The 14,811-nt window shown below is 45.2% G+C and overlaps 3 pseudogenes; 1 reads left to right on the forward strand and 2 right to left on the reverse strand.

The window, feature by feature from the left end:
• LOC134908894 (cytochrome P450 2K6-like) overlaps positions 1-8,489 on the forward strand; it is an 81,390-nt pseudogene extending 72,901 nt beyond the window's left edge.
• A 5,732-nt stretch (positions 8,490-14,221) lies between these two features.
• LOC134913715 (5S ribosomal RNA) lies at positions 14,222-14,339 on the reverse strand (annotated as a pseudogene).
• Positions 14,340-14,488: 149 nt separating this feature from the next.
• Positions 14,489-14,606, reverse strand: LOC134912073 (5S ribosomal RNA; annotated as a pseudogene).
• Between the last annotated feature and the right edge of the window lie 205 nt (positions 14,607-14,811).

A 14,811-nucleotide genomic window follows, 5' to 3' on the forward strand; every position in this document is an offset into this window, starting at 1 on the left:
GGATCTCCAAGATTCTGCAGGGGATTTCTCAACCAGTGTGAGATTCAGTTTGAGCTACAACCTGGCAATTTTCCCAGTGACCGTACAAAAATTGCCTACATCATCTCACTTCTCAGTGGCTCAGCCCTTGACTGGGCATCACCGTTATGGGAGAGGTCCGACACCCTGCTATCTTCTTACACTGCATTCGTGTCAACATTCAGGCGCATCTTCGACGAGCCAGGCCGGGTAACTTCAGCTTCGTCTGAGATTCTCCGTTTACGCCAGGGATCACATACTGTAGGACAATATCTTATACAGTTCCAGATCCTGGCATCTGAACTGGCATGGAACGACGAGGCCCTGTATGCTGCATTCTGGCATGGTTTATCCGAGCGTATTAAAGATGAGTTAGCTACCAGAGACTTACCCTCCAAGTTAGATGAGCTAATCTCACTTTGTACAAAAGTTGACTTACGTTTCAGAGAGAGAGCAACTGAGCGTGGAAGATCATCTGCTCCAAAATCTTCTGCTCCTCCTCCTCGCCAACTGTCACCAACTAAAGATGAACCCATGCAAATTGGCCGTTCCCGTTTAACTCCTGCTGAGCGCCGAAGACGTCTCTCTGAGTCTCTCTGTCTGTATTGTGCAGCTCCGTCTCACACTATTAATGCCTGTCCCAAACGTCCGGGAAAACTCCAAATCCTAGCTCGCCAAGGAGAGGGCCGGCTAGGAGTAATGATCTCCTCTCCATCTCCTCAAGATTGTAATCTCCCAGTCTCGCTTCAAGTTGCTCAACGTTATCAGAACGTCATTGCCCTCCTGGATTCCGGAGCAGCTGGGAACTTTATTACCGAAGCCTATGTTAAACGGTGGTCCCTACCCACCGAGAGACTTCCTTCCTCCTTTTCCTTAACTGCCGTGGATGGCAGTAAAATTTTTGATACAGTTATTGCTCTAAGGACTCTACCAGTTCGTCTGAGAGTGGGAGTTCTTCATTCCGAACTTATTTCACTTTTAGTGATTCCAAGAGCCACACATCCTGTGGTCCTGGGCCTTCCATGGCTCCGTCTTCACAATCCTACAATTGATTGGACGACTACGCAAATCCTGGCATGGGGTCCCTCCTGTGCTGAGACATGTTTGTTTAAAGTGTTGCCTGTCTGTTCTTCCTCCCCCAGGTCGTCTGATGTTCCACCTCCTCCATATCAAGATTTCACGGATGTGTTCAGTAAAGCTTCTGCTGATATCCTTCCTCCTCATAGAGAATGGGACTGCCCGATTGATCTCGTTCCAGGGAAGGTTCCACCTCGAGGCCGAACTTATCCGTTGTCTCTGCCCGAGACGCATTCTATGGAGGAATACATTAAAGAGAACCTAGCAAAGGGGTTCATTCGACCTTCTTCTTCTCCAGCCGGCGCAGGCTTCTTTTTTGTAAAAAAGAAAGATGGTGGTCTGCGGCCGTGCATCGACTACAGAGGTTTGAACGACATTACCATCAAGAACCGCTATCCTTTACCCCTGATTACTGAGCTCTTTGACAGAGTTAGCGGAGCTACCATCTTTACAAAGCTGGACTTGAGAGGTGCATACAATCTCATCCGGATCCGTGAGGGTGACGAGTGGAAGACCGCATTTAACACCCGTGACGGACATTATGAGTACCTCGTCATGCCCTTCGGATTGAGCAATGCTCCAGCTGTCTTCCAGTATTTCGTCAATGAGATCTTCAGAGACATTCTATACCGTCATGTCGTGGTCTATCTAGATGATATCCTCATTTTTGCCAACAATTTAGAGGAACATCGTTTTTGGGTAAAGGAGGTTCTGTCCCGTCTCCGTGTCAATCATCTCTATTGCAAATTAGAGAAATGCGTCTTTGAAGTCAAGTCCATTCCGTTTCTAGGGTACATTGTGTCCGGTTCCGGACTAGAGATGGATCCTGAGAAACTACAAGCAATCCAGACTTGTCCGGTACCCTTAACCCTCAAAGGGGTCCAGAGGTTCTTGGGGTTCGCCAATTATTACCGAAAGTTTATACGAGACTTTTCCACCATTGTGGCGCCTATTACTGCTTTCACCAAGAAGGGTGCTAACCCGTCCAAGTGGTCTGAAGAAGCCATGCAAGCTTTTCATCTTTTAAAACAGAGGTTCATCTCTGCGCCTGTCCTGAAACAGCCTGACATCGACTCTCCTTTCATCCTAGAGGTGGATGCCTCCTCCGTTGGAGTAGGAGCGGTGTTATCTCAGAGGGCTAAAGATGGCCATTTACACCCTTGCAGTTTCTTCTCCCGGAAGTTCTCCCCAGCTGAGCGCAACTATGCCATTGGCGCCCAGGAGTTGCTAGCCATCAAGCTCGCTCTAGAAGAGTGGAGGTATCTGTTGGAGGGAGCATCTCATTCAATCACCATACTTACAGACCACAAGAACCTTTTATATTTGAAAGGCGCACAATGTCTCATCCCTCGTCAGGCCAGATGGGCACTTTTCTTTTCCAGGTTCGACTTTAAACTCCAGTTCTGTCCGGGCTCTCAGAATCGCAAGGCCGATGCCCTTTCCCGCTCATGGGAGCAAGAAAATGAGTCAGAGTCTTCAGACAAGCATCCTATTATAAATCCGTTGGCATTCTCCACGGTAGGGATGGACTCTACGCCCCTATCAGGGAAAAGTTTTGTGAAACCGATGCTAAGGAAGAAGCTCATGCATTGGGCCCATGCTTCCCGTTTTGCCGGACATACAGGTATCCAAAAAACCCTGGAGTTTATCTCTAGGTCCTATTGGTGGCCCACTCTGAAAAAGGACGTCTTGGAGTTTATTGCATCTTGCCCAAAGTGTGCTCAACATAAGGTATCCCGCCAGTCGCCTGCGGGGCAACTGGTTCCACTATCTGTTCCCCGTCGACCTTGGACCCATTTGTCGATGGATTTTATTACAGATTTACCCATGTGCAACAAGTTCAATACCATCTGGGTGGTAGTTGACCGGTTCACCAAGATGGCACACTTCATTCCTCTCACCGGTCTTCCGTCAGCTTCCAAGTTGGCTCAAGTATTCATACAAGAGATCTTCCGACTCCACGGTCTTCCTGAAGAAATTATCTCAGATCGAGGAGTTCAATTCACAGCCAAATTCTGGCGAAGTTTATGTCAAGTCCTTCAAGTCAAGCTAAAGTTTTCCACGGCTTACCATCCTCAGACCAATGGTCAAACTGAGAGGGTGAATCAGGACTTGGAGGCCTTCCTCCGCATCTATGTGTCCTCCTCTCAAGATGACTGGGTTCAATTACTTCCCTGGGCCGAGTTCTGTCATAACAACCAGTATCATTCTTCATCTGCTTCAACACCATTCTTCACCAACTTTGGATTCCACCCTAAAGTCCCTGAGTTCCAACCGCTTCCAGCAACTTCTGTTCCCGCAGTGGATATCACCTTGCATCAGTTTGCCAATATCTGGAAGAGCGTACGATCAGCTCTGCTCAAGGCATCGTTCAGGTACAAGAAGTTTGCGGATAAGAAGCGTCGAGCAGTTCCTGCTCTCAAGGTGGGTGATCGGGTATGGTTATCAACGAAGAATTTGAGGTTAAGAGTTCCCAGTATGAAGTTTGCACCTCGCTACATCGGTCCTTTTAAAATTGATCAAGTCATCAATCCTGTTGCTTACAGACTCCAGTTGCCTCCCTTCTTAAAGATACCCAGGACATTCCATGTTTCCCTGTTGAAACCGCTAATCTTGAATCGGTTTCATTCCTCACTTCCTCCAACTCCGAAAGTCCAAACTCAACGAGGCGTTGAGTATGAAGTAGCCAAGATCCTGGACTCACGTCACCGTTACGGTCAACTTCAGTATCTTATTGACTGGAAGGGTTATGGCCCTGAGGAACGTTCATGGACCAATGCTTCTGATGTCCATGCTCCTGCCTTGGTCCGGAGATTCCATTCCAAGTTTCCTCAAAAGCCAAAGAAGTGTCCTGGGGCCACTCCTAAAGGGGGGGTGCTGTCACGATCCGGGTATCTGGACGCCATTTCTTACCTATCAGATGCCTCCTAAGGCTGGCTCAGCGCTCCAGGACCGGATCCCATCTGTCATCCTGATGTGCACATTCCCGCATCCTCGCCTGTCTCTCTGGACGCAGTCACAGTAACGCCTTATACATCTGGCATGGCGTCTCCCGCGGCCTCCACCGCCGTCCCTGAGCTTCTGCATTCAGAGTGGCGATTACGTCAGCCGCGGCCTCCGCTGTGTCCGCGTGGTTGGATGTGCATCTGTCAGCCTGGCGTCTCCTGTCTCCGGTGGCCGGCGCCGCCATTACTGTTTTCCAGACCACATGGATTACAATCCAAACTTCCCTCCAAGTGTCTGCATGGGCGCAGCCATCTTGGATTCTGTCAGCTGATCATTCCTACCAATCCGTTGTCAGTATTATTAATTTGCATAATTGCCTAGCCAATGCCTTCCTTGCTGCAGGTATAAATAGGTTGTGCCTGAGCAAGGAAGGCGTCAGTGCTTTGGTTGTCAAACCTAGTTCCAGTTTGTCTCTCTTCTGTGAATGTCTTCCAGGTTCCAGCTCCTGTCTCCAGACTTCTGCTATAGAGACCCGCACCAGCATTCCATCTGCGGTGTAGCCTGACTCTCCGATCCATTCTGGACTCACCTGTTTCCAGCTACTACATCACCTGCTTCCAGCTCAGCTTCCAGCAGTGTACAGCTTCTCTTAAAGGGCCGGTGTCCTTTCTGCAGTTTACCACTCTCCACCGGTATTATTATTTCTCCGCTCTCAAACTCTACATTTCATCTATATTGCATCGCTCTCAAGCTCTATTTATTATTTAACTGGTTCCAGCCAGTATCCACTCCGTGCCAACACCTGTCTGGTTCTAACCAGTACCCACAGCAGCATTTTATCTACAGCAGTCCAGCTTTCCCTGGAACACCAGCTGGTACGACCCTGGGCTTTCCTCATTGCTACAGTTGAGCCTGGTAAGGACTTTCCAACTTGCAGATAATAAGAACTGTCTCATACCACCAGAGCTCTGTGGCCCCTGCCATCCTGTAGTACCCAGGAACTGTATTATTATTTCTCTGCTGATTTTTATGTTACTTTTTACTGCTACTGTGATGCATGGAGTTTGTTATAAATAAATATCATTGACTTTTACTCAAGTTGTCGTGGTCACGCCTTCAGGCGGTTTCTCTTCATGTTACTTACATGTCCAGGGGTCTGATACAACCTCCCAGGTTCCGGTACATCTCAGCCCCTACAACTGAGGCTGCCTTCCGTCAGCTCAGGCCCTCAGTTGTGACAGTTTCTACAGTACTGGCTCAATCCAGCTGTCCACTGTAGTGGCCTCTATGCATGAAAGGGTTAAATACATTTATATTTCCCTTAATTATATAATTAATGTTTTAACCATACATCTCATTAAGGATGTTTTATTTTATTATACTACAGACTGTGTGATAGTCTTTGTTAACTCCACTAGAAATGTTAAGCTCTGTGCATTTCTTTTAGGGGACGTGCGTCATCCCGTTGCTGACCTCCGTCCTCCGCGATGAGGCTCACTTTGAGAGACCGTACGAGTTCTATCCTCAGCACTTTCTGGACTCTGATGGGCGTTTTATGAAAAATGAGGCATTTCTGCCATTTTCTGCTGGTAATTAAGAAGCCATTTCCATAACACAAAGAAACACTAGAAGTGTAGTTTTCTATTCCATCTACTGTACCTACATAATTATCTCATACTGTAACGCCCCTTGCAACCTCATCCTTTGCTGCCCCAAATTCCAAACTGCTCTGGGAGCAAAATGACTTCAGTCTCCAGCAGTGACAAGTGGGGGGCTTTGACTCAAGGTAAAGTTGACAAATGTCTTGTGACACAGGGGGAGATTTATCAAGCCTTGGAGAGAGGTAAAGTGGAGGAATTGTGGAAAGCTAGCAGTCCGTTTCTAACTGCCAAATAATGAGCACAGTCTATGTAATGACAGAAGCCGATGGGTTCCTTTGAGCAACTTCTCCACTTTATCTCTCTCCAAGGCTTGATGCATCTCCCCGCAAATCTGTCTTCTAACATACTCATTCCATAGTTACTCTACAGAGACATTACTCACCTCGTACATTAGCAAGTCTGCAGCGTTGCCTACATATTACTCTAACCAGGCGTGCTAATGTGCACTGTTGGTGAAACACAAGTCTGTTGTTTCTCTGAAGTAAAAGATAAGCAGGTCACGCTTAATGCTGCCTATTGACCTCTCATTTGGGTACTATTGCCTGCTCTGCCTGTTTCATGTCCCAATCCTGCCTACAAGTCACATTTTAAAATTCAACATGAAGTATTGATATACATTTAGTTACCACGAGCATAGGAAGTGCTGACATTGCAACCCTTAAACTTTGTGTTATAGTGATCTCTTAAAGACTGTAGTTATGAATTGCTGCATTTGGTCTGTAGCAGTTACATTATTATTATACTGGCAAATTATGCAGTAGACGAGAATATAAAAAATAATATAAAAATTTGATAATATTATGGGTGTAGTACAACTATATTATGTTGACAAAGAACGTCAACAGCTCAATGTTGGCAGGACCTTTAATCTAGTCCTAACCCCAGTTGCAGCCTAACTCTAACCCTAACCATAACACTTAATAAATCCTTATTTTACCCTTACTGCAACTTAACCCTAATCTAACAGTAACCGAAAGTGCATCCTAACTCTAATCTAACAGTAACCGAAAGTGCATCCTAACCCTAATCTAACAGGAAACCCAAATTGCATCCTAACCCTAATCTAACAGGAAACCGAAATTGCATCCTAACCCTAATCTAACAGGAAACCTAAATTGCATCCTAACCCTAATCTAACAGTAACCCAAATTTCATCCTAACCCCAATCTAACAGTAACCCAAACTGCATCCTAACCAGGGCCAGACTGCCTATCTGGCACTTCTGTCACACAGACAGCCGGGAAGGCAATGCACCGTGCAGGCTCTGGCTCTCTGGTCTGGCCACTCCCCAGCGCCCCATTCCGTCTCCATGATAATGGAGGTGTGTCGCGATTCCATGCCCCCCTAACTCGCTGCATGCCCCAGTGTGCCACGCACCCCCACTCGTCTCTATGTAAATGGGAGCGCTGACTCGCGGCATGCCCCCGTTGGTAGTGTCTGTGCGCCCCCTTTCACGGCGCGTGTACGCACTTGCATGCCAGGGCCGATTTCAGCCCCCAGTCCGTCCCTGACCCTAATTGAAGCCTAACCCTAAATTCATATGTTGACATTTAGACCTAGTCAATATAATGATGTCCACATTCTGAATGCCGTCAGAGTGACTTTATACAGACATTATATCTTTTTCCGGCAGGTAAAAGAATTTGCGCTGGTGAGAACATGGCTAAAATGGAGCTGTTTCTCTTCTTTACACGGCTGCTGCAGAACTTCACTTTCCAAGCGCCTCCGGGGGTTGAGCTGGACTTAGATGCTGCGGTTGGATTCACCACGCCTCCTAAACGCCATTACATTTGTGCTGTGCCTCGCGCATAAGACCAGAGCCAGAAACTACATTGGATCGAATTCACAGATGGACGCAGAAGCTACAGACGCTGTATTGTACGTAGCGGCTGTGGTAAAATATGCTAATGCCGCAGGAGGCATCTGGTGTAAATAGATGACTCGTGTTGGCTTCTCTGATCTGCTGCTATGTCTGGAGATGCAGCAGCGGATCATCTGCAGGATCATCAGTCATCGGAGTGACCCTCAAGTTATTCAGGGTGGCCGGTGTTTTCATGGTGCGTTCACGGACACAGCCACTGGCCTCTGCACACTTAGAAAATGGGGCAGAAAGCCCTCTGTTTTCTGGAACGCAGGCCGTCACCACTCCCTCCCCCGCCCCCAAATGCCTGCAGCTGTAAATTATGGGAATCATAGGGGGCACGGCGACTTTTGGGTTTGCGTACATTTCTTAATTAGGCCCTTTGTTAGCAGACTTGCTACGGTAATTTCTATCACTCTTGACCAAAACATCACGTACTGTAGCTCCCTGTATGTACAGCTCTTTGTGTGCTTTATAAAGTCTTTGGTGAAAAGCACAGCATGAAATCAGAGAGCTGAAATGAATGATCCATTTCTTTCAATCAGTCTATTAGGATCTATTTGTAAATAAAAAGTACAATTTGAAACAAAAATATATTTTATAATGCTATTTTTGTACAAATCCTATTGGTATATTACTGTACGTATCAAAAAGTAAAAACAAGAAATGCGCAGACACCATCACAATCATTGTATATATTACTTTTACTACAGATGTGACTTACAGTAAGTAATCAAAAGGAGATAATTGTGAATCCTCTTACAAACTAAATCTCAGGAATGTACTGTAACCACGGTTACGCAATACATTTGGCAAAAGTTGCATGAAAATGTGTAAATAAATGAAATGAAATAAATCAAATTCGGACATATTCAGACAATCCCTTTAATAAAAAACATATTTTTTTTTCTTTTGATCAAAGAAAACCTGGCTTATCGTGTCCTAAATGTTTGTTACTGTTTGTGTATCACGTATACAACAATAATTTTTTTCCAGTTTTTAGTTTTTGAGCTGTTTATATAATATTGTAATACTGAATCTCAAAATCATGGTCTTGTGTAAAAAATAGTGATCTTTAGGGCTTGGTCCCACTAACATTATCAGTGTGTAGGCAGTATCTGATACCTCTGACGGCAGCAATTGGTGGCAATGACTCTTTCGCAGTGCGTTCGGTATTTCACATATCTGTGAACAGAAACCGACATAGCATGACGTGAAATGGGGCCAATAGTGAAGACTTCTCATCTGGGCCTGATTAAAAATGGGCATTCCACTTGGAACACTTGTATAAGGTGCCATCTTACCATATCCAGAGGACCGACCTGTGAGGTAACCAATCAGGGCGCACTCTGTCCACAGCAACCAGTAAAACAGAATGGAGGAGTCAGCGCCTGCACATACTGCCAGCATAGGAATGCATGGCACGCCCAATAGAGGTATGGCCAGAGGTTAAAGTGAGCCGGAACGGGGCAGAACTGCGTTCCGTCAGTTCCATTCGGAGCTGGAACGCAGTTCCGGCTCACCTAACCCAGGGAGAAGTCGGACGCCCGCTGAGATTTTGTTGCCAGCGGGCGCCAGCTTCTTCCTCTCAGTGGCTGCTGGAGCTCACTCCTGAGCTCCGGCTTCCAGCTCAGGCAGTGTAAGCGTGTGGCGCTATGGGAGAGACGTCATGACGTCTCCCATAGATCCGAAGAGCGGCCGGCCAGGTGGAGGGCAGCAGTGGTCTGGAAGCAGGAGTGGGGCTGGTGAGTATTGTGTTTTCTCTTACGCCCTAGAGGACACTGGGGTCCACATTAGTACCATGGGGTATAGACTGGGCCACTAGGAGCCACTGGCCCTTTAAGAGTTTAATAGTGTGGGCTGGTTCCTCCCTTTATGCCCCTCCTACCAGACTCCATTTAGAAAATGTGCCTGGAGGAGCCGGTCACAGCTAGGGGAGCTCCTAGAGCTTCTTTTAGTTTTAGTTTTTTCTAAGAGTATTTTAGGCACAGGGAGGCTGCTGGAAACAGCCTCGCTGCTTCGTGAGACTTAGGGGGGGGAGTAGTGTCCAACCCTGAGAGGTTAAGGGCCACTATCTCCGCTGACAGGGCACTGAGCTCCTGAGGGTGATGATCGTTAGCCACCCGAGGCATCCGCTCACTCCCGCAGCATGCCGCCACCCCCTAACAGAGCCAGAAGACTCGTGTGGTGAGTGAGTCACCGGCGTGAATGGCGGCACAAGGGTAGGAGCGCAGTACTAACTGTGCTCCGGAGAGCTTAACGGTACACAGTGTGGCGCTATGAGGGGCGCCCTGAGCCAGTGCAGATACCCAACACTGGTCGGCAAGGCTATCGGGGACCTCGGTAACGCTGCTAGCAGAATCCTCAGGCCAGTATAATCATTTGAAAGTGCGGGAAGAGGCGCCATGTCCAGGGGGTGGAGCTTCTCAGAGCGGACCCAGCAGCATTCAGCTGCATTTTCTTCCGCCAGGTGGGTTATACTGCCTGATTCAGTGCTGTGTGTGTGCTGGCTCCAAGCTGTGTGCTTCTCTGAAGGATGTGCTAAATTTAGCACATCTACGATCATTTACTCTGACATGCGGGGGGATGCCCAGGACAGGGCTAGTCCACCCCGCATGTCAGGCTCATCGCTGCAGCACTGCAATCTGAATTATCCCCTTACTTTGTTTAGCAATTGTAGCTTCCCACTTAGATGGACTCCACTATCCTACACTGCTGCCAAGAAGCCTTATGCCAGGCATTCCCAACCACGGTCCTCAAAACACACCAACAGTGCAGGTTTTAGTGATATCCAGGCTTCAGCACAGATGGTTAAATCAAAATAACTGAGGTGCTAATTAAGTCACCTGTGCTGAAGCCTGGATATCACTGAAACCAGGACTGTTAAAGGCCCTACACACTTAAAGATTATCTGTCCAATCTGGCTGATTGGAAAGAAAATCTGGCAATGGCTGGGAGCAAATGACAATCAACAATTTGTTACCAAAATCAAGAAAATGGACAAAACAGTTCAGATAAATTGGTTTAATGAAACAAACTTAACCAATTTGTCTTAAAGTCCATTTTTGTCTATTGTCCAATGTTTGAGAGCAAATAGTGAATTGCCATTTGCTACCATACATTGCCAGATTTTCTTTCCAATCAGCCAGATTGGACAGATAATCTTTTAGTGTGTAGGGCCCTTTAGTGTGCCTTGAGGACCGCGGTTGGGAATGCCTGCCTTATACCATAGGTCTGCAAACTCGGTCCTCAGGACCCCACACGGTGCATGCTTTGCAGGTCTCCTCACAGAATCACAAGTGAAATAATTAACTCCACCTGCGGACCTTTAAAAATGTGTCAGTGAGTAATTAATACACCTGTGCACCTGCTGGGTTACCAGCAAAATATGCACTGTGTGGGCACCTGAGGACTGAGTTTGCACACCTATGCCTTATACAGTAGGTGAAGTAAACCAATCAGAGTACAAGCCGCAATGGCTTTCTACATTTACCAGTGCTTGTGGATCTTCATTATTATTTAACTTTGAAACAAAGGTTTGTGTTATAGGCTCTACACACTGGCCGATCCGCAGCCGAGCTGCCCGACGGCGGATACGGGCGACCCGGCGGCGGGGAGGTAGTGACGGGGGGAGTGAAGTTTCTTCACTGCCTCCGTCACCCGGCTGCATTGAAGTGCAGGCAAATATGGACGAGATCGTCCATATTGGCCTGCATGTACAGCCGCCGGGGGACCAGCGATGAACGAGCGCAGGGCCGCGCATCGTTCATCGCTGGAGCCTCCACACTGCACGATATGAACGTTCATATCGTGCAGTCATGTCGGCCAGTGTGTAGGGCCCTTTAGAGTACTTCTATTAGACTGCTGCCTTTTCACTGTAAAATTAATCCTAAATACCCTAAATGAAAAATGTGAACTCTTTAAGTAAAATAAAAATACAGCACTGTCACATAAAACAGTGGTTCCCAAAGTGATGATCAAGGAGAACTAACAGTGCAGGTTTTAAAGTTATCTATCGCTCAGCACAGATAGTTAAATCATATTGACTGAGGTATTTATTAAGTGACCTGTAACCAAGCATTAATATAGTTAAAACCTGGACCGTTCGTGATCCTTGAGGACTGAGTTTGGGAACCACTTGCATAAAATATAAAAAAATAAAATAAAAACCATCCAACAAAGAGCTCAATCTTCTTTCCTTCTTCATCTTTATTAAACTGCATTTTAGGAATTGTACTAACAAAATGCAAGTGAGATATCAATGATGCAAAGAAAAGTTATACCACGGTACTGTATGTTCGGGCGCTTGATGTATGAAGCACTCTTGCTAAGCTGCAGCCAAGGATAGGGGGAAATCTCTCCCTCAATAATACAAGATAAAGTGGAAAGGAGGCTGCACTCTGATATTATAAAACAATGGTTGCTAATAGCGATTGCATATAGTTAAAAATAACATTTTAATAAAAATAAACATATACATTTCTGTGTTTTTTTTTGTATTAAAATGTTATTTTTAACTATACGCAATTGCTATTAGCAACCATTGTTTTATAATATCAGAGTGCAGCCTCCTTTCCGCTTTATCTTGAAATTTCAGTGATGAATCAATGCAGTCTTTACTTGTAAACTCCAGTGTCGGAACTTCTTTAATTTTAGCTTTATTTTATCGTCAATCTATATTCTTGACTACTCCTTTTCATTTATTTCTTATTAGATGGTAAGTTCCCCAAAACAAAAAGAAGTAGATAACCTGGCATATATATGCAAGATCTTTATATAAAGGAACACTGTAGTTTCCTTAATGCAGGTACAAGCCCTGTGGACGCTTTGCATTCTGGAGCTTGATAAATTAGACAGCCTTGCAGCCCTGATAGGAAGCTATGGGGGCTACTCCTGCTGTTGGAAGTGGAGGGATATCTGCTGTGGTCCATCCATGGTCCATCCAGGAAATTGTTAATAGTTGTGGGTACTCTACTCTACTTTATCAAATAATATTGCCGGATATACCCCAAAACACTTGTTTTTGGGGTATATCCGGCAATATTAATTGATAAATAGACCCATTGATGTCATTTTATTTTGTTCAATGCTAAGTTAATGTTAGTCAATGTTTTTTTTTTATTATTGCAAACAATTGTAACTTTTAAAATGATCCTGGCTTTTTAATGCTGCTCAGACTTGATGGCTATCTAAATAAATAAATAGACCAAAGATCATGTACTGTAAATAAATGTTTTAATGTGACTGATGTTTTTAGTTAAAACTAGTTACTGATTTATAGCTGCTGTTTGATTTTAAACGAAAGGGCACGTTAACGAAGAGTGTTACAGAAGAGAGAGAACATATTTATAATGTCAAAATAGTTCTGTAACTGTAGGAAGTCCTTTTGAAGTTGGTCGCTGCGTACTACTCACCTCATTTATTCACACATGAGTGCAATTGTATACAACTGGAGTACAATTGGACTCATTCATTATACAGATAAACCAGGAGCCATTACTGATACCTCCTGCTTACATTACTTGTATGGTCTCCTGCTTACATTACTTGTATGGAGACCTTCATTCATCAAACACTGAAACTAAAAGTTTGCAGAGTTTGACTGCAGGAACATATATATGCTATCTTCAAAAAGTATTAGCTTCCGGACCCCCCACTCTTTCCTATTGTGGCATTTTTCTCTACAGTTGAATCAGTATGTCTGGTCTAGGTGGGGTGTTCATTAAATAAGATTCTGAGAGACCGGATGAGTGGAGAGGGTGCAGCCCTGAAATGTTGGGAGAAGATACTGGCGAGACATTTTATTGAGTGTGAAGCCTCCGAGACCTCACCTATTATTATTTCCTTTCGTCAGTACACCGCTCGGGCTTGGCCACCTACCTGGAATGATATCAATGTAGCAGTTTTTCACTCCATCTTGGGCTCCAAACTGGAAAAAGCAAAGTGGCTGAATATGTACAAGTAGCAACCCAAGGTAGGAGGGGAATATCTGATATCACCACCAGTAGAGAACAGTAGTTTGGGCCTGGATTACTACTGGAGGAACATGTTTTTTGTGGAACCGCACTAGTTAAACAATATTACTAACGTACCAAAATAAATTTTAACAATGACATACCAATATACATGCAGTTATTAAGTAGTTCTAGAACTGCTAATGATTGGCGGTGCTCCCAGGAATTTTGTAGGTTATACTACAATTGGAAAGGACAAGAGGAAAAGACAAAAAACCCTTGTTTGGGAGCACTCATTTGAAAAGATAAGGATAATATGTATAGTGAAAGATATTAAGACATAACCTTTATTTTAATCCTTGAATAAAAAGAAATTTTGGACAAAAAATTGGGACTCGTGTGTGTAAAAATCTTGTTTAACCTTTTTAGCAAATGAGGTACAAGATGATAAAGATGGTGAAAATATCAGTGGAGTTGTAAGGGATACCAAATGGTCTCATTGAGATACAGGGTATCCAGAAAATCACTGTACTAGCCTGGATTATGGATATCACTGATAGAGGCAGTATGGGCAAAATTCTGAGTTAGGTCAAGGTAGATCTCAAGGGGAATGCGAGAAGGGTGGAGCAAGGAATGTGATCGAGCTTCCCTTGGTGGAAGGGGTGGGGGGTGGGGGGTTTAATGTGGTGGGGTGGGTAACACTGAGCCCACTGCACCTGGTATTCTCAGGAGGTTTCCCGTCCTAGTACTGGCCAGGCCATGCCTGTTTAGCTTTCGAGATCAGATGTAATCGGGCGTATTCAGGGTAGTATGGCAGTGGGCCGTTATCAATAAGAAATGGAAAAAGAGAGGGAGAGACACTTCTATTTTCTGTACTCTAATGAATCAATACCATGATGGTCTGAGATAGTTTTTCCAGATTAGAGAGTGTGTATAGGGGTTTATAGGATGTAGGTTTCTCCCTTAAAAATGGCCCACTGCACCTGGTATTCTCAGGAGGTTCCCCTTCCAAATACTGACCAGGCCATACCTGCGTAGCTTCCGAGATCGGACAGGATCGGGCGTATTCAGGGTAGTATGGCCGTGGGCCGCTAATAAGGGGGAACAGAGGGTCACACTCTCCTTACTGTGTTTTACATAAATCAGCACAAAAATGGTATGAAATGGTATTTTCAGAAAAGAGTATTAGGCAGAAAAAAATGTGGTTAACAGAAATAAAAAGGATGCACAGTAATGGACTAGTATGTTATGTTCTGCGAGTGCAGGGTTATTTGCTACATTGGAGAAACCCACA

Source organism: Pseudophryne corroboree, chromosome 4, assembly GCF_028390025.1.
Source record: "Pseudophryne corroboree isolate aPseCor3 chromosome 4, aPseCor3.hap2, whole genome shotgun sequence".
NCBI lineage: Eukaryota > Metazoa > Chordata > Amphibia > Anura > Myobatrachidae > Pseudophryne > Pseudophryne corroboree.